The following is a 25214-nucleotide window of genomic DNA, read 5'->3' as shown; positions in this document are numbered from 1 at the left end:
TTGATATGAGCCAATCAATCAACCTGCTCTTGTTATTACCTTTGCGGGGTGAGGTTATCTTATTCTGGATGGAGTAATCTGAGACAGAGAGAGAGAGAGACAGAGAGAGAGACAGAGAGAGACAGAGAGACAGACAGAGAGAGACAGAGAGACAGAGAGAGAGAGAGAGAGAGAGAGAGAGAGAGAGAGAGAGAGAGAGAGTCAATCAGAGCAAAAACATATACATGATCATTTACAAAACTAAGAATCAGATATTAAAGACTACCAGATCCCACTGGAAGCTACACGACAAAATATAAACCCTCCAACCCAAAAAGGCCTGTGGTGTTGATGGTATACTAAACGAAATGATAAAATACACAGACCACAAATTCAAATGGGCTATTCTTAAACTCTTCAACATTATCCTCAGCTCCGGCATCTTCCCTAAGATTTGGAAACAAGGTCTGATCACTTTTATTGTCCCCAGCACAAGGTGCACCTGTGTAATGATCATGCTGTTTAATCAGCTTCTTGATATGCCACACCTGTCAGGTGGATGGATTATATTGGCAAAGGAGAAACGCTCACTAACACGGATGTAAAGAAATTTGTGCAAAGAAATTGAGAAAAATAAGCTTTTTGTGCGGATGGAAAATGTCTGCGATTTTTTTTCTCCAGCACATTAACCATGGGACCAACACTTTGCATATTGCATTTATATTTTGTTCAGTGTATATCTATTATTTTTTATTTATTATTGTTTCATCCCCTTCTCACTTCCCCCCCTGCTGCTCCCCCTATAAACATTCTACACAATCGTCAACTATGAGCACCAAGGAGCTTTCAAAGTAACTCTGGGACAAAGTTGTGGAAAGGCGCACGGTTCCTTGCGCACGGTCAAGATGATTATTAAGATCAGGCCCTCCCTCCAAACTGGATGACCAAGCAAGTGGGAGACTGATCAGAGAGGCTACCAAGACTCCAATGGCAACTTTGAAAGAGCTACAAGCTTTTATGGCCAAGACTGGTCAAAGTGTGCATATGACAAGAACTTCACAAATCTGGCATGTATGGTGGCAAGAAGGAAGCCATTACTCAAGAAAGCCCACCCTGAATCCTTTTAGAAGTATGCAAAGCGTTACGTTTGGTGCAAACCCAACACGGCACATCACTCAAAAAACACCATCCCTATTGTGAAGAATGGTTGTGGCAGTATTATGTTATGGAAATATTGCCAAATCTAGGTGTGCAAAGTTGGTAGAGCCCTATCCCAACAGACTGTCACGATCGTCATAATGAGTGGACCAAGGCGCAGCGTGATATGCGTACATCTCTTTAATAGTGTACTTAGCAACACGATACAAATAACAAAACAATAAAACTAAGCGTGAAGTCCTCGGTCATACACAAACCTACACGGAACAAGATCCCACGAATCACAAGTGCACAAAAGGCTGCCTAAGTATGGTTCCCAATCAGAGACAACAAGCAACAGCTGATTCTCGTTGCCTCTGATTGAGAACCACCCCGGCCAACATAGAAACACATAACCTAGAACAGAACATAGAAAACTAAACATAGACACTACACAAATAAACTAACACCCTGGCTCAACATAAAAGAGTCCCCAGAGCCAGGGCATGACAGTACCCCCCCAAAGGCGCGGACTGTGACCGCGCCAACATAAACCCAACAGGGGAGGGGCCGGGTGGGCATTCCACCTCGGAGGCGGATCCAGCTCCGGGCATGACCACCACCCTCTAACAACCCCCCCGTAGCGCCCTGGTCTGGTCTGGCCCCGCTGGCTGGAGCTGGACATCGGTGGAGCGGATTGCTTAGGCTCCGGTGTGGAGCAGCTGACCGGTACCTGAACAGGCACCGGTGAAACAGGCACGGGCTGTGCCGGACTGACGACGCGCACCACAGGCTTAGTGCGGGGAGCAGGAATGGGCCGGACCGGGCTGACGACGCGCACCACTGACTTGGTGCGGGGAGCAGGAACGGGCCGGACCGGGCTGACGATGCGCACCACTGGCTTGGTGCGGGGAGAAGGAATGGGCCTGACCGGGCTGGCGACGCACACCACAGGCTTGGTGCGAGGGGAAGGAACAGGCTGGGCCGGGTTGGCGACGCGCACCACAGGCTTGGTGCGAGGGGCAGGAACAGGCCAGACCGGGCTGGCGACGCGCACCACAGGCTTGGTGCGGGGAGCAGGAACAGGCCGGACCGGGCTGTGGAGACGGACTGGAGGTCTGGAGCGAAGAGCTGACACAACCCGTCCTGGCTGAATGCCTATTTTTACACACTCTGTGTGAGGCATCAGCACAGGACGTACAGGGCTGTGTACTCGTACTGGCACTACAGCATGTGACACTGGCGCAGGATATCCGGGACCGAGGAGGGGTACTGGAGGCCACGAGCGTTGAGCCGGCACACTCCGTCCTGGCTGCATGCCCACCTTAGCACGACACGTGCGTGGTGCTCGCACAGGACGTACCGGACTGTGCCGGACCACTCGCGGCACAGTACGCAGCTCCGCATACCTCGGAACCTGCCCAGTCTCATGCTGCCTAGCCTGAGTACGGGGAGTTGGCTCTGCTCTACCTCTAGGCTCCGCCAACCTCCCTTCCAGCCCCCCAAACCCGGTGGCCTCCTCTCCTAATTCCCAAACTCGCCCCGTAGCTGCCTCCAGCAGCCCCGTCGTCCATGCCGTGTGCCCCCCTAAAAAAATGTATTGGGGTTGCCTCTTGCATGTCCGACGTCGGCCCGGTTGGCGCCGCTGCTCCTCTCTATGGCGCGCCTCCACCGTCTCCTCCCACGGACGGCGATCCATTCCGGCCTGGATTTCCTCCCAAGTCCAGGACCCCTGCCCGTCCAAGATCTCCTCCCAAGACCAGGCTGTCTGCTCCAGGACACACTGCTTGGTCCTTTGATGGTGGGATCTTCTGTCACGATCGTTATATGAAGCGGACCAAGGCGCAGCGTGATATGCGTACATCTCTTTAATAGTGTACTTAGCAACACAATACAAATAACAAAACAACAAAACGAAACGTGAAGTCCTCGGTCATACACAAACCTACACGGAACAAGATCCCACGAATCACAAGTGCACAAAAGGCTGCCTAAGTATGGTTCCCAATCAGAGACAACAAGCAACAGCTGATTCTCGTTGCCTTTGATTGAGAACCACCCCGGCCAACATAGAAACACATAACATAGAACAGAACATAGAAAACAAAACATAGACACTACACAAAGAAACTAACACCCTGGCTCAACATACAAGAGTCCCCAGAGCCAGGGCGTGACACAGACTCACAGCTGTAATTGCTGCCAAAGGTGCTTCCACCAAGTACTAACTCAGGGGGGTGGAGACTTATCCAATTATGGTATTTCAATTTTGTATTTTTAAAGTGTGGAGAATGGTGTTTAGATAGGTGGGGGAAAAAAACGTATTTAAATGCATGAAACTCTAAGACACTGACACATCAAAATGTGAAAAAGGTTCAAGGGGGTGTCGACTTTCTATACCCACTGTTTTGTGTTTTTGTCCTTGTCACTTTGCCTTGTCATACCTTTACACTTTGGTTGTCTGGACTGCTTGCCTGTCCCTTCCTGATTCTCTACCCTGTCCAGGTGTTCTTGTCTGGTCTGCTTGCCTGTCCCTTCCTGATTCTCTACCCTGTCCAGGTGTTCTTGTCTGGTCTGCTTGCCTGTCCCTTCCTGATTCTCTACCCTGTCCAGGTGTTCTTGTCTGGTCTGCTTGCCTGTCCCTTCCTGATTCTCTACCCTGTCCAGGTGTTCTTGTCTGGTCTGCTTGCCTGTCCCTTCCTGATTCTCTACCCTGTCCAGGTGTTCTTGTCTGGTCTGCTTGCCTGTCCCTTCCTGATTCTCTACCCTGTCCAGGTGTTCTTGTCTGGTATCCTTGCCTGTCCCTTCCTGATTCTCTACCCTGTCCAGGTGTTCTTGTAGGGCCTTCCCATTCCTCAGCCAGCGCTGTTAGTCTTTGGTTCATCTTCGTCTGTTCTCCATTTTCTTTCCCTTCTTCCCTTTGGCCTTTTCTATATCTTTCCTATCCTCCTGACCGTGCCATCTCCTCCTCTCTTCTGCAATCCTCTCATACAGTGCCCTCGGAAAGTGTTCAGACCGCTTTACTTTTTAAACATTTTGTTATGTTACAGCCTTATTCTAAAATTGATTACATTAATACAATTATTCATCATTCTACACACAATACCCAATAATGACAAAGTGAAAACAGGTTTTTAGAAATTTTTGCAAATGTATTACAAATAGAAAACGTAAATACCTTATTTACATAAGTATTCTGACCCTTTGCTATGAGACTCTAAATTGAGCTCAGGTGCATCCTGTTTCCATTGATCATCCTTGAGATGTCTCAACAACTTGATTGGAGTCCACCTGTGGTAAATTCAATTGATTGGACATGATTTGGAAAGGCACACACCTGTCTATATTAGGTCTCACAGTTGACATTGCATGTCAGAGCAAAAACCAAGCCATGAGGTCGAAATAATTGTCTGTAGAGCTCCGAGATAGGATTGCATCGAGGCACAGATCTGGGGAAGGGTACCAAAACATTTCTGCAGCATTGAATGTCCCCAAGAACCCAGTGGCCTCCATCATTCTTAAATGGAAGAAGTTTGGAACCACCAAGACTCTTCTTAGAGCTGGCTGCCCATCCAAACTGAGCAATCAGGGGAGAAGGGCCTTGGTCAGAGAGGTGACCAAGAAACCCATGGTCACTCTGACAGAGCTCCAGAGTTTCTCTGTGGAGATGGGAGAACCTTCCAGAAGGACAACCATCTCTGCAGCACGCCACCAATCAGGCCTTTATGGTAGAGTGGCCAGACGGAAGCCACTCCTCAGTAAAAGGCACATGACAGCCCGCTTGGAGTTTGCCAAAAGGCACCTAAAGGACTCTAAGACCAGGAGATACAAGATTCTCTGGTCTGATGAAACCAAGATTGAACTCTTTGGCCTGAATGCCAAGCGTCACGTCTGGAGGAAACCTGGCACCATCCCTATGGTGAAGCATGGTGGTGGCACCATATGCTGTGGGGATGTTTTTCAGTGGTAGGGACTGGGAGACTAGTCAGGATCAAGGGAAAGATGAACGGATCAAAGTACAGAGAGATCCTTGATGAAAACCTGCTCCAGAGCACTCAGGACGTCAGACTTGGGTGAAGGTTCACCTGCCAACAGGACAACGACACTAAGCACACAGCCAAGACAATGCAGGAGTGGTTTCGGGACAATTCTCTGAATGTCCTTGAGTGGCCCAGCCAGAGCCCGGACTTGAACACGATCGAACATCTCTGGAGAGACCTGAAAATAGCTGTGCAACGACACTCCCCATGCAACCTGAATGAGCTTGAGAGGATCTGCAGAGAAGAATGGGAGAAGCTCCCCAAATACAGGTGTGCCAAGCTTGTAGTGTCATACCCAAGAAGAATCGAGGCTGTAATCGCTGCCAAAGGTGCTTCAACAAAGTACTGAGTAAAGGGTCTGAATACTTATGTAAATGTAATATTTCAGTATTTTATTTCTATAAATTAGCACAAATTTCTAAAAAACTATTTTTGCTTTGTCATTATGGGGTACTGTGTGTAGATTGTTTTTTTTCCATCAATGTATTCAATTTTAGAATAAGGCTGTAACCTAACAAAATGTGGAAAAAGTGAAGGGGTCTGAATACTTTCCTAAGGCAATGTAGATTGACGCACGGGTGCGTTGAGGATTCATTAAACAGACACACCTACCCCCATCACAACCAACACACAGATATTCTGTAGTAAGAATATAATGAAATATAACAGAAAAAAATACAAATAATATTTTTCCTAAACAACTTGCGTCACGGCAACGTGTGGAATCGTGGTCATATAAAAAATTTGATATTTTGAAACAGAGCCCAAATCAACCCCTTGCTTTTTTTTATCCACGTTTAATCTCTTCCCTACACTCAATCGGCTTTGTAAGGGAGCAGTGGTAGGGTCGTACATTAATAGTATATTCATCATGATACCAATAGAAAATGATAGCAATCTATATTTCAAAAGCATGTGAGTCTGGTGTTCATATTTCAGAAACTCCGTGGGCTTTTAGAGTTGCTTTTAAGTGATCTAGCAAAACAATAGACCTACTGTAGTGTCGAGAAAATGATGCTAATTATGCTGTGAGAACAAGGAAATCCGCTGACACTGTACTTTGATTATAAAGGTTTATTACATCAAAGGATTCCAGCGTCAATTTACAGATATCTGCCGACATCTGGAGAATAACCGGCTCCAATCTCTAATATATTATTCTCCCCGTCCTTTGTCCCAAACCATAGTATATATCCTATGTAACCTGATATGGGTGTTTTCCCCTACAGACCAATCCCAGGACTCCACCTAACATACTTCCTCTGCTTTAGGGTGCCCCTATAGAACTACTCTCCAGATGCTCCCTTAAGCTGAGTCAACATCCTCTAAGACCATTTGCAACCATTAGCAAAGTCCTAAATTGTTCAGATACCACACTACATTTAGACTACATTGTTGCATGCTAAATGTTTCTGATCAGTGATAGATGAGCAAACGAATAAATGAGCTATACCACCTCCACTTAATTGCCCAGCCAGAGAATTAACAAAATGTACAGATAGAGATTCTGTGAAACAAAATCACGTTGATTGATTAAGACGAGTCACAGGCTTTTGGTCGGGAGTAAGCCTAGGCTACTAAGCGACTGCGAGTGAAGAGCAAAATAATAATAATATGCCATTTAGCAGACGCTTTTATCCAAAGGGACTTACAGACATGCGTGCATACATTTTTGTGTATGGGTGGTCCCGGGGATCGAACCCACTACCTTGGCGTTACAAGCGCCGTGCTCTACCAGCTGAGCTACAGAGGACCACCATAATCCACTTGTTAAGCTAAATAACATGCTGGGAAAATGTTCTGATCAGTGCTAATAAATTAGCAGTGCTCACCTCAACTTAGCTAACATTTCTACAGCCTAATTGTAACCTAACCAATATCCAAACGGAGATTCAATGAAAAGAAAAATCGGACATTGGTTGATTTATCAGGACGAGTCCCCACGCTTGTCTCAAAGCAGCACGAAACGGTGCTGAAATAGTTGTCCACACGCGGGTAGGCTATTGCTTCAAATGTATTATAACAACTGGATGACATTTGGAGTTTCAGTAAGGGAGTGAACGTTATATATAATAATAATACAAATTGGACCTCTTTGAAATGAAAATGGATGGCCTTCCATCAGCAAAATATATTTGACCAAAACCCTCCCTGAACACTTGAAAAAAGTGACCCTCCCCTATACCCAATAATAATTAAAACATAAAGTGGATAGCAGAGAACATGGTTACCGTTTACCCTCACTTCTTGGACAGACCAGAGCCTTAGATATGCAGTTTTAGAAACTGTTCTTAGTCCTGTTAGCATCACATGCTAACGCAGGAATTTTGATAGTGCACGGGGCTGCGGGTCAGAAGGTTGTGGGTTCACAGACCACCGTGGACAAGAGTAGGGGTAGAAAGATCTCTTTTATAGTAAAAGCATTGCATGAATCTATCATCATATTTGCAGGTTTGAGAAAAAATTGCCTTTAATAAACATTTCATGCAATTCTACATCATTTTACATGTTAGCAGAATATTTTTTAATACCAAACAAATTACCGAAATGACAGGCCAAGAATAGACAGAGAGATAGGCCTATGTGTTCATCTTATCATATTTCTCCAATGCCAAATCAGTGTGTCTTGTTTGCAACAAAACTGTCTGTGCTTGCAAATAATTAAACCTGAGACGTCATTAGGAATCTGAGCATGGTACTTTCAAAAGTTAGGCCTACCTACCTTTCCACCCCAGACAGAGTAGGCCTACCGACGCAGAAAAATGTAATCTTAACTGCTGGCTACTCTTCTTCCGTGGCTTAACCCAGCGAGAGCAGGTCACAAGTGTTTCCCTAAATGCTGTCTGGTTTTAAACATCTTCTATTGCACAGAAAGTGAACAGCTTTATCAATTGATAGTGACAGAATTAGATTACTTCCCAAGCAAAGTAAATGTTTGTCTCCTCAGCTATAGAAGGGTGTAGCTCAGCCTCTGAATGTCAAAGAAACTAAACAATGATATCCCCATATGCATCAGAGTCACGTATTTCCCGGATATTTTACAGCTTGTTTCTAGCATAAAGCATCGTGGACCAAAGCGCTGTTATAGATCACGTTTTATTTTCTTGAAAATCTTAAGCTAACAAGTGGTAGGCCTGTGCTTTTTGGTCATTTTCTTTAATAAAAAGTAGACATATGGCATACCATCCCATACCCCCTCAAGTCGAGTCTTGGTTTTAACTTAACAGCCCTTCACTTACATAGAGGTAGGCTATTTAAAGAGTGCATGGTGAGTGGAGGAATTGACCGACAAATCTATGGATATAGGCCTACCTCTTATTTCTTAAATAGGAAGAAATAGGCTCTAACACAAAGCCCTCCTGTTTTTTGTAAAGTCTAATTAAAATGAAGACTTCTCAAATGTGCCTACTTTCAGCACCATGAGCTGTCCATTTCTGATTGATTGTGCCCATGGCTGCTGCTTTAAGTTTCAGCACTACAATTTAAGTTACTCGAATTTGGCTTATTGTGAGGTCAATAACTCTGATAAATAGGCCTACATCATGGACAAGAAACATATTGTTTTTAATACAAATCAATTATAGTAGTAGCAAGCTATCAAAGTTGACCTCCGGTCCTCCTTCTCAAACTGAACAGAATATAGGCTATAGGCTAGTCCGCACGCAAATTTTTTTGACTATAAGCAGAAGAAGCCTTTGACTCTCCTCATGAACTGCCACTATAGGGCTATACAGCACAGCCATTGGTTAGGCAGCACACAAAAACGTTTTTGATCAGCAAGAGCAGAGCAGAGCTCAGGGTTGGAATATCCATTTCAGTGTGTAGCGCAGCCTAGTTGTATTTACACCATCCCAGCAGCTATCTTAGAAATATAACTTTGCTCTGTGCTATTCTGAGCATGCACTTCATAGCCTATAGACTATGGATCATTTGATTGAGACTACACTAAGTAACCTATAGGCACACTTGATATTGCGCGCCCAGCAGAGAATCAGAGATGTGGGGCGGCATCGGAAACATATCAATATAGAGCCTAATCATTAACTAATTAATAAAATATAAAAAAAAACGGAGAAATATAAAAATGTAATCAATTACAAATTACACTATGTATACAAAAGTATGTGGGCACTCCTTCAAATTAGTGGATTCGGCTATTTCAGCCACACCCGTTGCTGACAGGTATATCAAATTGAGCACACAGCCATGCAATCTCCATAGACACACATTGGCAGTAGAATGGCCTTACTGAAGAGCTCAGTGACTTTCAACGTGGCACCGTCATAGGATGCCACCTTTCCATCAAGTCAGTTCGACAAATTTCTGCCCTGCTAGACCTGCCCCGGTCAACTGTAAGTGCTGTTATTGTGAAGTGGAAACGTCTAGGAGCAACAACACAAGCTCACTGAACGGGACCACCGAGTGCTGAAGCGTGTAAAAATTGTCTGTCCTCGGTTGCAGCACTCTCTACCGAGTTCCAACCTTCCTTTATTTCTTCACTTATGCACTCATTGTCACTTTTGATTACTTCCTCAATCTCACTGTCACTCTCTGACCAGTCTATATCAATGTCCAGGTCCTTTTCACATTTGACCCTTGCTGCCTGGTCTTTCTGAGGGTTCTGAGTCCTATCCCCTGCTGCAGCAAAAATAGAGAGATCTGACAAGAGAAACAGGAGTGTTATTAAATGGACTTTCAAGCGATAGTAAAACAAAGCAATATAGACTGGAACATGGTTTTTAACACGCTCAGCACTCATAACTGTATCCATATTGCGGCAACTCCAAATAATGCCTTTTAACCATTGCTATTTGAAAACATTCTGCAGTTAACATATAAATGGCTGCCCTCAAGTGGGAAAGTGAGAGATACACATATTAGTGAGGGTGTTCAAGCTGACCTCACATTCTTTTTTTGTGACCAAATTGTTTGGGGGCGGGGGGTTATAGGTAAAATATTCAAAAACATTGGTACAATATTCAAAACAGGAAAAAAATAAAAATAACTTCTAACACTTATTGCCTGTCTTTTTTTTCTTTCTTTTTTTCTATATCTCTCTTTCATTTTTACCTTTGTATTTTGCTGGCAGGTTCTCCTGAAGGACCTCGTTCTTTTCATCCTCCTCTTTCTCGTCTTTCTCTTGGTTTATTTTGTCTCTGTCAACATCATCACTATCTGGTATTCTCCATTAATCTCATTTGTATTCCCATCCCTCTGGAGTTCAAGAGCATCTTTCCTTCCATCATTCTTCTCTTTCTCTATTTCTTCACTCATGATCACATCATCACTCTTATAGTTACTCTCTGACCTGTCTACGTCAATGTCCTGGTCCTTTTAACCTTTGACCTTTGCTGCCTGGTCTGTCTGAGTGTCCTGAGTTTTTCTTTCAGCTACAGCAAAAACAGACAAATCCGACAAAAAAGAGGGAGGGGACGTTAATACACACAGAAAAACAAGAAATAAGAGAAACGCCTTGAACATGCTTTTAATCATTATACCAATATGATACCATTCTGGCTTTTTCACCTTTGCACTTTGCTGGCCCATCCTCCTGAGGGTTCAGAGTCTTTGTTTTTTTTTCGTTTGGGCAAAAGTCTGTCCTCTCTCCTCCGTGATCCGGAAACTGATGAGTGGTTGAGGAGTGTGTCAATTCGTTAGTAGGCAAACAGTAGGTCCTCCCCTCCTCAAAAGCCTCCTTTTGACAAGGAAGCACAAGTGTATCCTACTGCGGAAGAGTTTTGATATCTGCCACACCCCCTTTGAATCAGCTGTTGTATTGTTGGAGGAGAAAATCATGCACACGTTTAAAAAAACAATATGCTACTTATCGTTTTATCTATAAAATGTATTGCACAACTAACTTAATTAGTTTTGAGCACATTACAAATTTTTTGAGGGATCCACCCCTGTAAAAATAATTTGCCTAATGACGCACGAGTGGAGAAGGACCGTCTTTTTTCAAGCAAGCGCATTTCCATCCACTTTCACTCTCCTCGCTGACTCTCCCTGATTAACTTTGACCTTTTTCAAAAGGAGGCGAGAGAGGATGGAGGAGAGAGGACGCAGGAAGTGAGCAAATCTAATTGATAAAAGGCCATTGTCTCAGCTGCAGCAACCATGGAGAAATCTTACAAGATAAATGAAAATGGAGGATGTTTATACCGAAAGGGGTGTGTTTGCAGTTGTATTTTGCAGCAGTGGCTTGGGGTTAAAGAACTGGGCCAGCAACCAGAGGGTTGCTAGTTTAAATCCCAATGCTGACAGGGGGAATCTGGTGGGGAGTGAGCTGGAAACTAGAGGGTTGCTGGCATCATTATCTCAGGTGCCACCTACTGCTGATGTTTCCTCCCTTATAGAAAATCCACATGTGAAACCATGCGTTTTTGGAACACTTCACATGTGATGATATTTCACATGAAGTTTCACGTCATCACATAACCTTTCACATATGGATTCAAATTTTCACATGAGATTTCACAGGTGATGCCTTACAAACAAAAATGAGCCATTACGATACAACACACAGCACTTTCATACATACATGACAACATTGTGTATGTTTTTTAAACAGTAATTATTAATAATAACTAAAATAGCATTGCATATGGCACTATTTTGTGTGCAGAGATGTATTATAGGTCATGAATGTTTAGGGGTATGCTACAGACTTAGTGGCACATTAGAAAGATCAGCATACCCCAAATCCAAAGGTTGAGAGTTCAAATGCTGGGGGGGGGGTATATTTTATGTAGTTACATATGTTTTGAAATTGTTGGGAAACGCCAATTGGCTGATGGCCAACATGCTGCGCGGGGTCAAAAATACATTGTATTTGTGCCAACTTTCAGTGGAAATGTTGTACCAGTTAAAGTTATTTTATCATTATGTTGATGCAGCTGGTTCACATTAAGTAAATGTTTCATTTTCAATAACTTACTATCAACTAATTACATGTGGGGTATTGTGAAATTCACATTAACTTTTTGCAGCTAATCTATCACACTCACTGACCTGATGGTCTGGTAGGGAAGTGAGTGTTACAATTGCATGGTGACTAGCTATAAATGAAACAGCATATGGTTCTTTGGTATCACATGCACTTATATCAGCCTTTAACAAGGCTGCAGAACTGACATGTTTATCAACAGACCATGTTAACTGGGATGACATTCCCGCTTATGGGAGACCAAAAAGAGCAAGCTGAAAGCCACGCCTCAAATAAACCAAGGCTGTAATCTTCTGATGGGTTGGCGCTGTTACAGTATGCTGCCAATCAGCAAGTGCTGTGCATGTTGTCAACAGAAGAGTCAGTGAAGGCACAGTAGGTTGCTGGCAAGATTGCTAGTGGCAGCGAGTGTCATGTAGGTTACTGGCAATATTTTGCCAGTAAGTTATTGTGACTTTTACAATAACTTACTGACAAGTAGTTTCCAGTTAAGAAATGACAAATTCACAGTAATTTCTGGCAACAAGTTAACATTAAGATACTGGAAATGCACAATGATCTCTTCACAGGGCAGCTCATTACTGACATATTCCCTTACAAAGTTTGCATAACAGATAGTGTCAAAGGAGGTTCTCTACTTTCATTAGCATAACCATCAAACACTTAATTTAGAGAGAACAATGACGGATTGAAGACAGCGTGGCAGAATGCATCAAGATGAAAACGTAATATTCAATATCTGTGAATCTGACTAAATATTAGCGCTTCACTCCACATACTCATATTCTCATGGGCAATAACCTTCAATCTGGATAACAACACAAAACAAATGATAAGGCTAGAGAAATGTATCGACCAATATTACCAACACAGTCAACACCAAAACATGTTCAATTCCCAAAAGAAAATCTGGTACTTACTGGTATTAAAGAGAATGAGGGTAAAGATCCAGAGAGTGTGGTGAAAGATTTCCTGGTTAAAGTGCTACAGATGCCAGGAGATACTGTCGATAAAATCAAACTCGAACGTGTACATCGTTTCGGACAGAGAGGAATCACCCAATCGATCACCCAATCGTTGCCAAATGTGCATTCTTTAAGGATAAAATAATGGATAAAAGCCTGGGCAAAAGACTCACTGGCACGAAAATAGGCGCGAATGATCAGTTCCCGAAGTAAATTGCAGAACGGCGCAAAGTTCTGTACCCACTCTTCAAAATAAATAGACTAAAAGGGAAACGCATAGCTCTGGTAGTCGATAACCAACTGTTCCGAGACACCAAGACTACTCCATGGCTATTCTAAATAATACAAAGTTCCCATAGAGGAGTCGAATAATGGAACACCCAACTCTATCCATGGTAGGGATTGTAATAAAAAACAGGAAAACAATCAAATACAACAATTGATAAAGAAATAAACCACAAATACAATATACCATTCAAGATAGGGAATGTTGTAAAATAATTAATATTCGACTTTCTATTTATAGTATTTATAAATAGATAAAAGACAGCAGTAGAAGAAAGACAATTATTGAAATAATACATCTTCAAATATAAGGAACTGGAACACAAAAGTACTAAAAAGCCCGAAATTAGGAAGGAATCAACATGGTAGAGATAAAAACACAGCAAACAGAGGACATTGAAGGCACAGAATGTCAGTATGTGTGGGTGTATATGTGGGGGGGTGTGTGGTTGTGATGGAAGATGGGGTGTGTGTTTTTGTGATTGGATAGGTGTGGTGAGTTAACTGAGTGAAAAATGAAAATAGTTGCAAATGCCAGAGCCCATGTGTGTCTGCGAGCAGGAGTTGTAACAGAGAGAGTTTTCAATTTTGTGCAGATATGGGATTTCATTTTAAAATAAATTACAAATATAGTCTATTTATTTATTGTCCTATGATGATGGAGCGTTCCCAAACCCTAGACCCTAGACACCGACCTGAGCGGAGAAATATTTATCTGTTTTATAGGCCTACTGCTAGTAGCTTATACGTAGCCAAGACAGAAAGATACATGCTGTCAGAGACTCACTAAAGCAGCACCGCCCCTCAAGAGTCTGAGCCTGCCTGGTAGGGTTGGTCCAACATAGCCAAAGCCCCTGGGTGGGTGAGCATAATATAATATATAATGAGAACCTTGATGACCTTGTACCTAGCCGGTGGCAATTCCAATGGAGACCCCCACCCAGGTAGTTGCAGTGCTGTAAACACTAGCTGCAGTCACACTCAGACAATCAGAGAAGGGGCAAATTATTGTGCCTCTGGCAGCACAAAATAATCAAAAGGTCTCACTGCTCAGAGATGATTGGGAAAATGATCACAACGGGGGACCAGCGTGTGTGTTTCAGAGGAAAGGGGTGTATCTGAGCTCCATCAGCTAGGACTTGACATTGGTTAAGCAAATCTCCCCATTCTTGCTCAATAATTGCCTGCCTTCTCAAACAGCTACAACTGTATATGTATTCGCACATCAAGTCTTCTCTTGAGTTGGGCTTGGGGACGGAACAACTGTTGAACATCTGAGCTTGTGGTTGATTGTGAGGGAAGGGTGAGGAGAGTATGTGTACGTATCCAACATCTGTTGTTATGGGGTAATGATGTTAGGGACAATATAGGATGAATCACAATAATTGTTTGCCAAAATAGTAATTATTTGCCAAAAATTTAATTTTTATAATGGCAATCCTGGTTATAGGTAACCAATCCTTTGTATGAACTGCCTACAATATTACGCATATTATTAGTTAATTGTGGAAATAAATTAACCTGTCAAAAGTATTATAACACCTACTCATTCAAGGGTTTTTCTTTTTTTGTACTATTTTCTACATTGTATAATAATGGTGAAGACATCAACTATGAAATAACACATATGGAATCATGTAGTAACCAAAAAAGTATTAAACAAATAAAAATGTATTTTATATTTGAGATTCTTCAAATAGCCACCCTTTGCCTTCATGACAGCTTTGCACACTCTTGGCATTCTCTCAACAAGCTTAATGAGGTAGTCACCTGGAATGCATTTCAATTAACAGTTGTGCCTCCTTAAAAGTTAATTTGTGGAATTTATTTCCTTCTTAATGCGTTGGAGCCAATCAGTTGTGTTGTGACAAGGTAGGGGGGGTATACAGAAGATAGCCCTATTTGGTAAAAGACCAAGTCTATATTATGGCAAGAACAGCTCAAATAGGCAAAGGGAAACGACAGTCCATCATTACTTTAAGACATGAAGGTCAGTCAATACGGAAAGTGTCAAGAACTTTTAAAGTTTCTTCAAGTGTAGTCGCAAAAACCATCAAGCGCTATGATGAAACTGACTCTCATGAGGATCGCCACAGGAATGGAAGACCCAGAGTTACCTCTGCTGCAGAGGATAAGTTCTTTAGAGTTACCAGCCTCAGAAATTGCAGCCCAAATAAATGCTTCACAGAGTAACAGACACATCTCAACATCAACTGTTCAGAGGAGACTGTGTGAATCAGGCCTTCATGGACAAATTGCTGCAAAGAAACCACTACTAAAGGACACCAATAATAAGAAGAGACTTGCTTGGGTCAAGAAACACGAGCAATGGACATTAGACCGGTGGAAATATGTCCGTTGGTCTGATGAGTCCAAATTAGAGATTTTTGGTTCCAACCGCTGTGTCTTTGTGAGACGCGGTGTTGGTGAACGGATGATCTCTGCATGTGTATTTACTAACGTAAAGCATGGAGGAGGAGGTGTTATGGTGTGGGAATGCTTTGCTGGTGACACTATCTGTGATGTATTTAGAATTCAAGGCACACTTAACCAGAATGGATACCACAGCATTCTGCAGCGATACACCATCCCATCTGGTTTGGGCTTAGTGGGACTATCATTTGTTTTTCAACAGGACAATGACCCAACACACCCCCAGGCTGTGTAAGGGCTATTTTACCAAGAAGGAACGTGATGGAGTGCTGCATTAGATCACCTGGCCTCCACAATCCCCCGACCTCAACCCAATTGAGATGGTTTGGGATGAGTCGGACCGCAGAGTGAAGGAAAAGCAGCCAACAAGTGCTCAGCATATGTGGGAACTCATTCAAGACTGTTGGAAAAGCATTCCAGGTGAAGCTGGTTGAGAGAATGCCAGGAGTGTTTAAAGCTGTCATCAAGGCAAAGGGTGGATGTTTGAACAATCTCAAATATAAAATCTATTTCGATTTGTTTAACACTTTTTTGGTTACTACATGATTCCATATGTGTTATTTCATAGTTTTGATGTCTTCACTATAATTCTAAAATGTAGAAAATAGTAAAAATAAAGAAAAACCCTTGAATGAGTAGGTGTTCGAACACTTTTGACCGGTAGTGTATATGTATTTTTTAAATAACTGTGAACAATACAATCTAGGTGAGGGCATTGTAAATGCTTTTGCCTGTTGATCTGCTTCTGTTCTGTGGGTGGCACTGTGTACTCTCTTTAAAGGATGGGTCCCAATCTCTCAAAGGCCCTAGGATCCAGCTGGACAGGGGTGGTCTGCCAGTCACTGGGAATCCTCAATAGATTCTAAAGGAAATCACATTATAAACTATCACCCTATGCGCCTAAAGAAATCCCAAATATCATGGATATATTGGAACTAGTGGATATATGGAGGTTTAATTATCCTGACCTAGTGAGATATACAGTGCATTCGGTGATGCCTATAATGCTGATCCTCAACACCAGGGCCCCTTAGGGGTGCGTGCTCAGTCCCCTCCTGTACTCCCTGTTCACCCATGACTGCATGATCAGGCACGACTCCAACACCATCATTAAGTTTGCCAATGACACAACAGTGGTAGGCCTGATCACAGACAACGATGAGACAGCCTATAGGGAGGAGGTCAGAGACCTGGCCGTGTGGTGCCAGGATAACAACCTCTGATTGTGGACTACAGGAAAAGAAGGACCGAGCACACCCCCATTCTCATCAACGGGGCTGTAGTGGAGCAGGTTGAGAGCTTCAAGTTCCTTGGTGTCCACATCACCAACAAACTATCATGGTCCAAACACACCAAGACAGTCGTGAAGAGGGCACGACAAAGCCTATTCCCCCTCAGGAGACTGTAAAGATTTGGCATGGGTCCTCAAATCCTCAAAAGGTTCTACAGCTGCACCATCGAGAGCATCCTGACTGGTTGCATCAATGCCTGGTATGGCAACTGCTCGGCCTCCAACCGCAAGGCACTACGGAGGGTAGTGCGTATGGCCCAGTGCATAACTGGGGCCAAGCTTCCTGCCATCCAGGACCTCTATACCAGGCGGTGTCAGAGGAAGGCCCTAAAAATTGTCAAAGACTCTAGCCACCCTAGTCATAGACTGTTCTCTCTGCTACGGCAAGGCAAGCGGTATTGGAGCGCCAAGTCTAGGTCCAAAAGGCTTCTGAACAGCTTCTACCCCCAAGCCATAAGACTCCTGAACAGCTAATCAAATGGCTACCCGGACTATTTGCATTTCTTAAAACGGCATTGTTGGTTAAGGGCTTGTAAGTAAGCATTTCACTGTAAGGTCTACTACACCTGTTGTATTCGGCGCATGTGACAAATAAAATGTGATTTGATTTGATTAGCCTTCTTTCATCAGATCAGGAATCTTCTTTAGTGCATAACACCCAGTGTCAAAATAGCTAGCTATGGCTAGGGTGGCCACATGACAAATACACCACTTATTTATACTCTGGATTGTTATTTCTTGATTTCTTGTTTAGATTATTGTTCTGGTTTTTTCTTGTATTTGGAAACATTCTACTGCACTGTTGGAGCAAGTACAATAACCATATCACTGCATCTGCTACAGCACCTGCAAATCTGTGTATGCGACCAATAAACTTTGATTTGATTATTAGAATTTTAGTAAGTGCTAAACTAGTTCCAAGTGTTTTTCTATTATTTCAGTGTTACATCAGTCTATTATTAATGCCCCTTCTCTCTCTTCTCTTGTCAGATTTGTCTGTTTTTGCTGCAGCTGAAGGAAAGTCTCAGGACACTTAGACAGACCAGGCGTCAAAGGGAAAGGACCTGGACATTGAAATGGGCTGGTGGGATTGAGGAAAATATAGCTGATATTGAGATTGATGAGGAAACAGACCAACCAGCAACGTGCAAAGGTAACTCAGTCAGTTGGTATTACAATTTTGAGTGCTGAGCTTGTTTGACAGGATGTGAAAATCGTCACTAATAAGTTATAATTGTAGTAAACTCCACTGATGTCAATAACACTTTCTCACTCATCGTTTGTTTGTTTTTAGTCCCATCCTTCAGCTACCCTCATCTATCTCTGAAGACCATCCAGTTTTGACTTCTATTTGCCATACATTTTTCAACTGTGCTGTGATGTTTCACAAAAGTTCTGAACCTTTCTATTCTCATAGTTTCTACAGACTGTAAATTCAAGACAAACATTTTTGCTAAGAGTATTATTATATTATTGATCGATTGACAATTACTATTCAGATCACCCAGCAGTGCTATTTGCAGAGTTAACTCCAGATAGATGTTGGAATTCTTCAGTCATTCCTGAACCTGCAACCAAAAACAAGTTACATACTGTATGGACAGTACCAAAACAAATTATCTAATGATTCCGTCTCTTCGCAGCAAAATCTGCAGAGCTCGGAGAGTTGTATACCCTATATACAGCACCTTCGGAAAGTATTCAGACCCCTTGACTTTTTCCATATTTTGTTACGTTAGAGCCTTATTCTAACATTGATTAAATGTAATGACAAAGCAAAAAACGTTTTTTATACTTTTTTGCTAATTTATAAAAAATAAACAACGTAAATATCACATTTACATAAGTATTCAGACCCTTTAATCAGTACTTTGTTGAAGCACCTTTGGCAGCGATTACAGCATCGAGTCTTCTTGGGTATGACGCTACAAGCTTGGCACACATGTATTTGGGGAGTTTCTCCCATTCTTCTCTGCAGATCCTCTTAAGCTCTGTCAGGTTGGATGGGGAGCGTTGCTGCACAGCTATTTCCAGGTCTCTCCAGAGATGTTCGATCGGGTGCAAGTCCAGGCTCTGGCTGGGCCACTCAAGGACATTCAGAGACTTGTCCCGAAGCCAATCCTGCATTGTCTTGGCTGTGTGCTTAGGTTCATTGTCCTGTTGGAAGGTGAACCTTCACCCCAGTCTGAGGTCCTAAGCACTCTGGAGCAGGTTTTTATCAAGGATCTCTCTGTCCTTTTCTCCGTTCATCTTTGCCTCGATCCTGACTAGTCTCGCAGTCCCTGCTGCTGAAAAACATCCCCACAGCATGATGCTGCCACCACCATGTTTCACCATAGGGATGGTGCCAGGTTTACTCCAGACGTGACGCTTGGCATTCAGGCCAAAGAGTTCAATCTTGGTTTCATCAGACCAGAGAATCATTGTTTCTCATGGTCTGAGAGTCTTTAGGTGCCTTTTGGCAAACTCCAAGCGGGCTCTCATGTGCCTTTTACTGAAGAGTGGCTTCCGTCTGGCACTCTACCATAAAGGCCTGATTGGTGGAGTACTGCAGAGATGGTTGTCCTTCTGGATGGTTCTCCCATCTCCACAGAGGAACTCTAGAGCTCTGTAAGAGTGACCATCGGGTTCTTGGTCACCTCCCTGACCAAGGCCCTTCTCCCCCGATTGCTCAGTTTGGCCGGGCGGCCAGCTCTAGGAAGAGTCTTGGTGGTTCCAAAGTTCTTCCATTTAAGAAAAATGGAGGCCACTGTGTTCTTGGGGACCTTCAATGCTGCAGACATTTTTTGGTAGCCTTCCCCAGATCTGTGCCTCAACACAATCCTGTCTCGGAGCTTTACAGACAATTCCTTTAACCTTATAGCTTGGTTTTTGCTCTGACATGCACTGTCAACTGTGGGACCTTATATAGACAAGTGTATGCCATTCAAAATAATGTCCAATCAATTGTATTTACCACAGGTGGACTTCAATCAAGTTGTAGAAACATCTCAAGGATGATCAATGGAAACAGGATGCACCTGAGCTCAATTTTGAGTCTCATAGCAAAGGGTCTGAATACTTATGTAAATAAGGTATTACTGTTTTAATTTTTTTGTGGGGTATTTTGTGTAGATTGCTGAGCTTTTTTATTTATTTAATCCATTTTAGAATAAGGCTGTAACTTAACAAAATGTGGAAAACGTCAAGGGGTCTGAATACTTTCCGATGGCACTGTATGCCAGCCACTACACAACACTAAAAATTACATGAATTGCACTATAACAGTGACAAACGGTGCCCACAAACTGTTAGGGCCTACATAAAGCTGTCCCAACAGCAGAGCTTTCCTTTCAGCACCATGGAGTGAATCCTTACCACCGCTACACCTGGCTATCGGTGGAGCCTCATTTGGCAGCGAAACTGCCTTTTTAAAAACCATAGCTGATATGGCTGATAAATATTGTTTCTACTGACTCCTTGTGGATTTGTGTAACTCGATAAGAACCGCATTCTCCTTCAATAATAACAAATGCCGACATGAGTTTTGACTTTTGAACCATACACAAACATTATTACATTTATGTTCAGTAAATTCATAATGTTTGTTCTTATATCATTAACACTTAGCTCTAAGTATAAGCAAATGCAAGCAAACAAGCTGCGACGAGGTATGCCTATTCGTTCAGCACTTTCAAAATGGACACCGACAGCAATATAAATAGAAGTTAGTTCAGATCAATTCAGCAAGATGTTGAGGCCTTAACTTAACTCTTCTTTAAGTCACCACACAGAGAGAGAGAGAGAGAGAGAGAGAGAGACGGTTAGCCTACCATTTGAAATATATTATTAGGCCTATGTGGTCTACAAAGGAAGGACAGCACATTGCGCAAATAAAACAACCCTTGCAATACCAACTGGAATTACATGAGTTTATTACTGAACTTTTTGTTGCATTTTCTGGGGGAAGAGACTGTCACTGGCAAACATGTGCCTATTTGTTCAGCACTTTTGAAATTGACAGCAACAGAATTCAGAACATGGGCTTTTCCTACAGTATTCTCTGTGTACACCAAGTCAGAAACTGGTGTGGGCGGCTATCGGCGGTCGTCGTCACCGGCTTTCTAGCTGCCACCGATCTACGTTTCTGTTTTCCATTTGTTTTGTCTGTATTGTACACACCTGGTTCCCATCATGTTAATTTGTTTCCCTATTTAACCCTCTGGTTCCCTCATGGTGTTTTGCGTGATTGTTCGTTGTTTGGTGTTTATGTCTGCTGTGAGCTTATGTATTTCCCTGTGTGGAAATTAGATTTTGTTGCTTTTCAAGTAAAGTTTGTCTATTACTCAATTCTGTGTCCTGCGCCTGACTCCGTCCTACCACTGCACACTGACACATGACAGAATCACGCACCCCAATATGGAGTCAGCAGGTGCAGCCAGTCCTCCGGTACCAGTGGAGGAGCACGTCCAGCAGCATGCGACGATGCTCCAGAATCTCGGCACAGCGATGGATCGCGTGCTGCAGACCATGGAGCAATGGGAGAGAGGGGGTTTTCCCACAACCCCATCCACTTCAGGTCAACCCACTCCAATGTCCACCCCTCCGTCACCTGGACCCAGTGGGATTCGGCTCTCGCTCCCGAGGGCATATGATGGGACGGCTGCCGGGTGCCAGGGGTTCCTGCTCCAGGTGGAGATCTACCTGGCGACCATCCACCCGGCTCCCTCGGGATACGAGAGCGTGTCCGCCCTCATCTCCTGTCTGTCGGGGAGAGCGCTTGAGTGGGCCAACGCCGAATGGGGAGGAATAGACGCAGCGTTGGTCCGCTATGAGGATTTCACCCGGCTCCGCCTCGTACCTATGACCGTAGCACAGCCGTGCTAAACAACTTTTTTAGCACGGCTGTGTACAATTTCTTTATCTACCTACAACATAGCCATTTTTCTCCGTTTCACTGTTGGAGTAGTTACTGTGTTTTGCCTTTGTAGGGCAGTATAGGCGGGAAGGAGCAGAATGGAGGCGTGATCTATTTTGCCGAGGGGGGGGCGGCGGAGGGCCTTGTAGCCATCCCGGAAGGGAGAATAACAATGGTCAAGCGTCCTCTCTCCGCGTGTAACACAGGAGATATGTTGGTGGAATGTTCCTCAGATTTTATTTGTTAAAGTCCCCAGCTACAAAACAATTCCAGCCTCAGGATATGCGGTTTCCAGTTTCCCATGTAGTTGAGGGGGGATATAAACAGCCATGACAATAACCGATGAGAATTCTCTTGGGAGGTAAGGGGTTCGGCATTTGACAGTGAGGTATTCCAGATGAGGAGAGCTAAAGGTCTTCCTTTTTTGTAAGTTACCACAATCACACCATGAGTTATTAATCATGAAAGATACCTGTTGACCTTTACTTTTCCCGGACAGTTATTTCGTCCTGTCGCGCGATGTACGGAGAACCCAACAGGCTGTATGGACGGTTATAGGAAATTATACCAGTAAAAAAAAAAGCACTAAGAAAAACAAAATACTGCAAAGCTGGCTAGGAGCTAGAAACAGGGTGGCTGTGTCTGTCGGCGCAATTTGTGGTGGTAGCACATTATATCAATATGCTACTATTCTGACTTAAACTGTTGCCCAGCTCCTTTTACCTTTGCACTTTGTGTAGGCTTGTCCTACTGAATGTTCAGAGTGTTTTCCCCGGATGCAGCAAATATGGAGACATCTGACAAGAAAAGTTTACATATCAATGAACCAACAGGTCATAGTAATTATTTAATATGCCGCAATACAACCTTAAAATTATAACATCTTGAATGTACAAAACAACTGTAAACAAAGATTACCTTTGCACTGGGCCTGTTTGACCTCAGCAACAGCTGAGAAGATAGAGAATTATGTGAGAGTGGGAGGTAGGAAACAGACAGTATAACAGAAGGTGTTAAAGCTAACCTTGCATATCACACTTTTTTCTCTGTCTATCCCCATATACCTTTGCATTTAGCTGGTTGATCCTCGTGAGGGTCCTGAGTCGTAACCTCCTCTGCAGCAAAGATGGAGAAATCTGAAAGAGAAGAAAAGGGTGTGAAAAGGTAAGTGTTATTGATAACAGTGGAGTTTACTACAATTATAACCTATTAGTGACAATTTTCACATTCTGTCAAACAAGATCAGCACTCCTCATTATAATTCCAACTGACTGCCTTCTTACCTTTGCACGTTGCTGGTTGGTCTGTTTCCTCATCTACTGTATCTCAATGTCAGCTATATTTTCCTCAATCTCTCTTTTACTCTCTGACCAGTCTATATCAATGTCCAGGTTCTTTTCACCTTTGACCTTTGCTGCCTGGTCTGTCTGAGTGTCCTGAGTCTTTCCTCCAGCTGCAGCAAACACAGACAAATCTGACAAGAGAAGAGAGAGAAGGGGCATTAATACACACAGAAAAACATAAATAAGGAAATGCCTTGAACATGCTTTCAAACTAGCTCAGCACTCATCATTATATCAATATGCTACCATTCTGGCTTTTTCACTTTTCTGGACCATCCTCCTGAGGGTTCAGAGTCTTTGACTCAACTGCAGCAACCATGGTGATATCTGACAAGAAAAAATAAAATGGAGGATGTTAATCCCGAAAGGGGTGTGTTTTGCAGTTTTATATTGCAGTACTTTGCCGTTGTGTAACATTTTCAATGTACAAAACAACTGTAAACAAAGATTACCTTTGTGCTGGGTCTGTTTGACCTCAGCACCAGCTGAGAAGATGGAGAAATCTGGGAGAGAGGGAGGTGGGAAATAGACAGTATAAGTGAAGGTGTTGAAGCTAACCTTACACATCACACTTTATTCTCTGTCTATACCCTCTCCTTTTTACCTTTGCACTTTGCTGGCTGGCCCTTGTGAGGGTCCTGAGTCTTAACCTCTGCCTCAGCAAAGATGGAGAAATCTGAAAGCGAAGACAAGTGTTACTGATATCAGTGGAATTTACTACAATAATAAAAGATCAGTGACAATTTGCACATGCTGTCAAACAACTGTCTTTTTACCTTTGCGGGTTGCTTGTTTGTCTTCCTGAGGATGCTGAGGGAGAGGGAAAGCCCTCCACAACAGCAAAGATCCCATTATCCTTCTCCTCCTCAGGCTGACTCTCTAACTCTCCTTTATTCTTTCCTCTTCTTTCTCATTGTTGGATTTGACATTCTAACTGTCATTGCTATCTGACCACTCTCCAAGAATCGAAGTGAGCTCGTCAGATCCTGTTGCTCCGTCAGTTTTGTATGTTCTGTGTCTTGGCTTTTACCCTCTTTTCTCTCACCCTGCTCTCTCTTTTCATTGTTTTGGTTTGTTTTCTCTTTCTCATGGGTGTTGTCTGTATTGTCTTCATTAAACATGTCTTTGTCTTTCTTCATGCTTGGTTTAAGTTTAGGAAACATGTCTGTCTGTTTTCTTCATTATCCTCTTTGGCCCTCATTGTCACTGTCAGTTCTTTCCTCAATCTCACTGTATTTAGTCTCTGACCAGTCTATATCACCTGCCAAGTAATTTGCACTTGGCAGGTGATATAGACTCTCTCAGTCATTGGTAGCTACCTTCTCCTCTGCAAGCATGTTTCTCTCTCCTTTTTAGTGTTTAATCTCAGTAAAATCATCATCATCTCAATCAGTCCTTTCCTCATCAGTCAGGGTGGCTTCTGTCGTTTTTAGTGCTTTTTGACACTTACCGTCATCACCATTTGACCATTCTGCATCATTTGTGTATGTCATCCAATTACTCTTGGTGCCATCATTATGGTCCCCATCCCTCTCTTCATCCACTGGGTTGATTTCCTCAATCACAGATTCGTCCCCCCAGAGTGTTGTCTTTCTTCTCACCGGCACTGTTTTCCTTCTCAACCTTTTGGGCTGTTTTGCAAATTGCATTATCTTCACTGTCTGGTGTTTCCTCACCTTCGCTATTGTCAGTCTCTGAAATGTCATCACCTCCAAAGTGAAATTCCCACACTTTCATGGTTGTCTTTTTGTCCTCTTTCTTACTCACTGTGTTTTCCGCCATTATTTTTTCCTCCTCACTCTTTGTCTGCTCCGCATGCTGTCTTCTTTGTCATCATCTCCTCCAACTCTCTGTGTCTTCCAGTTCTCATTCTCCTTCCTTCCTCTTGCTTTCTCTCT

The 25214-nt window shown here is 43.1% G+C and overlaps 1 long non-coding RNA gene across 1 annotated transcript; it reads right to left on the bottom strand.

The window, feature by feature from the left end:
• LOC121531380 lies at window positions 1–25214 on the bottom strand. The gene is made up of 9 exons (XR_005994143.2): window positions 24093–25214; window positions 23921–23992; window positions 23769–23819; window positions 23563–23643; window positions 23257–23447; window positions 23038–23109; window positions 22892–22924; window positions 22697–22770; window positions 1–78 (listed from the first exon to the last, which is right to left on the bottom strand). It is a non-coding gene; the product is annotated as an uncharacterized LOC121531380 (long non-coding RNA).

The sequence above is a fragment of the Coregonus clupeaformis genome, chromosome 19, assembly GCF_020615455.1.
Source record: "Coregonus clupeaformis isolate EN_2021a chromosome 19, ASM2061545v1, whole genome shotgun sequence".
Taxonomy (NCBI): Eukaryota; Metazoa; Chordata; class Actinopteri; order Salmoniformes; family Salmonidae; genus Coregonus; species Coregonus clupeaformis.
Note: the sequence above shows the minus strand (reverse complement) of the source record. Positions and strands in the feature narration are given on the sequence as shown.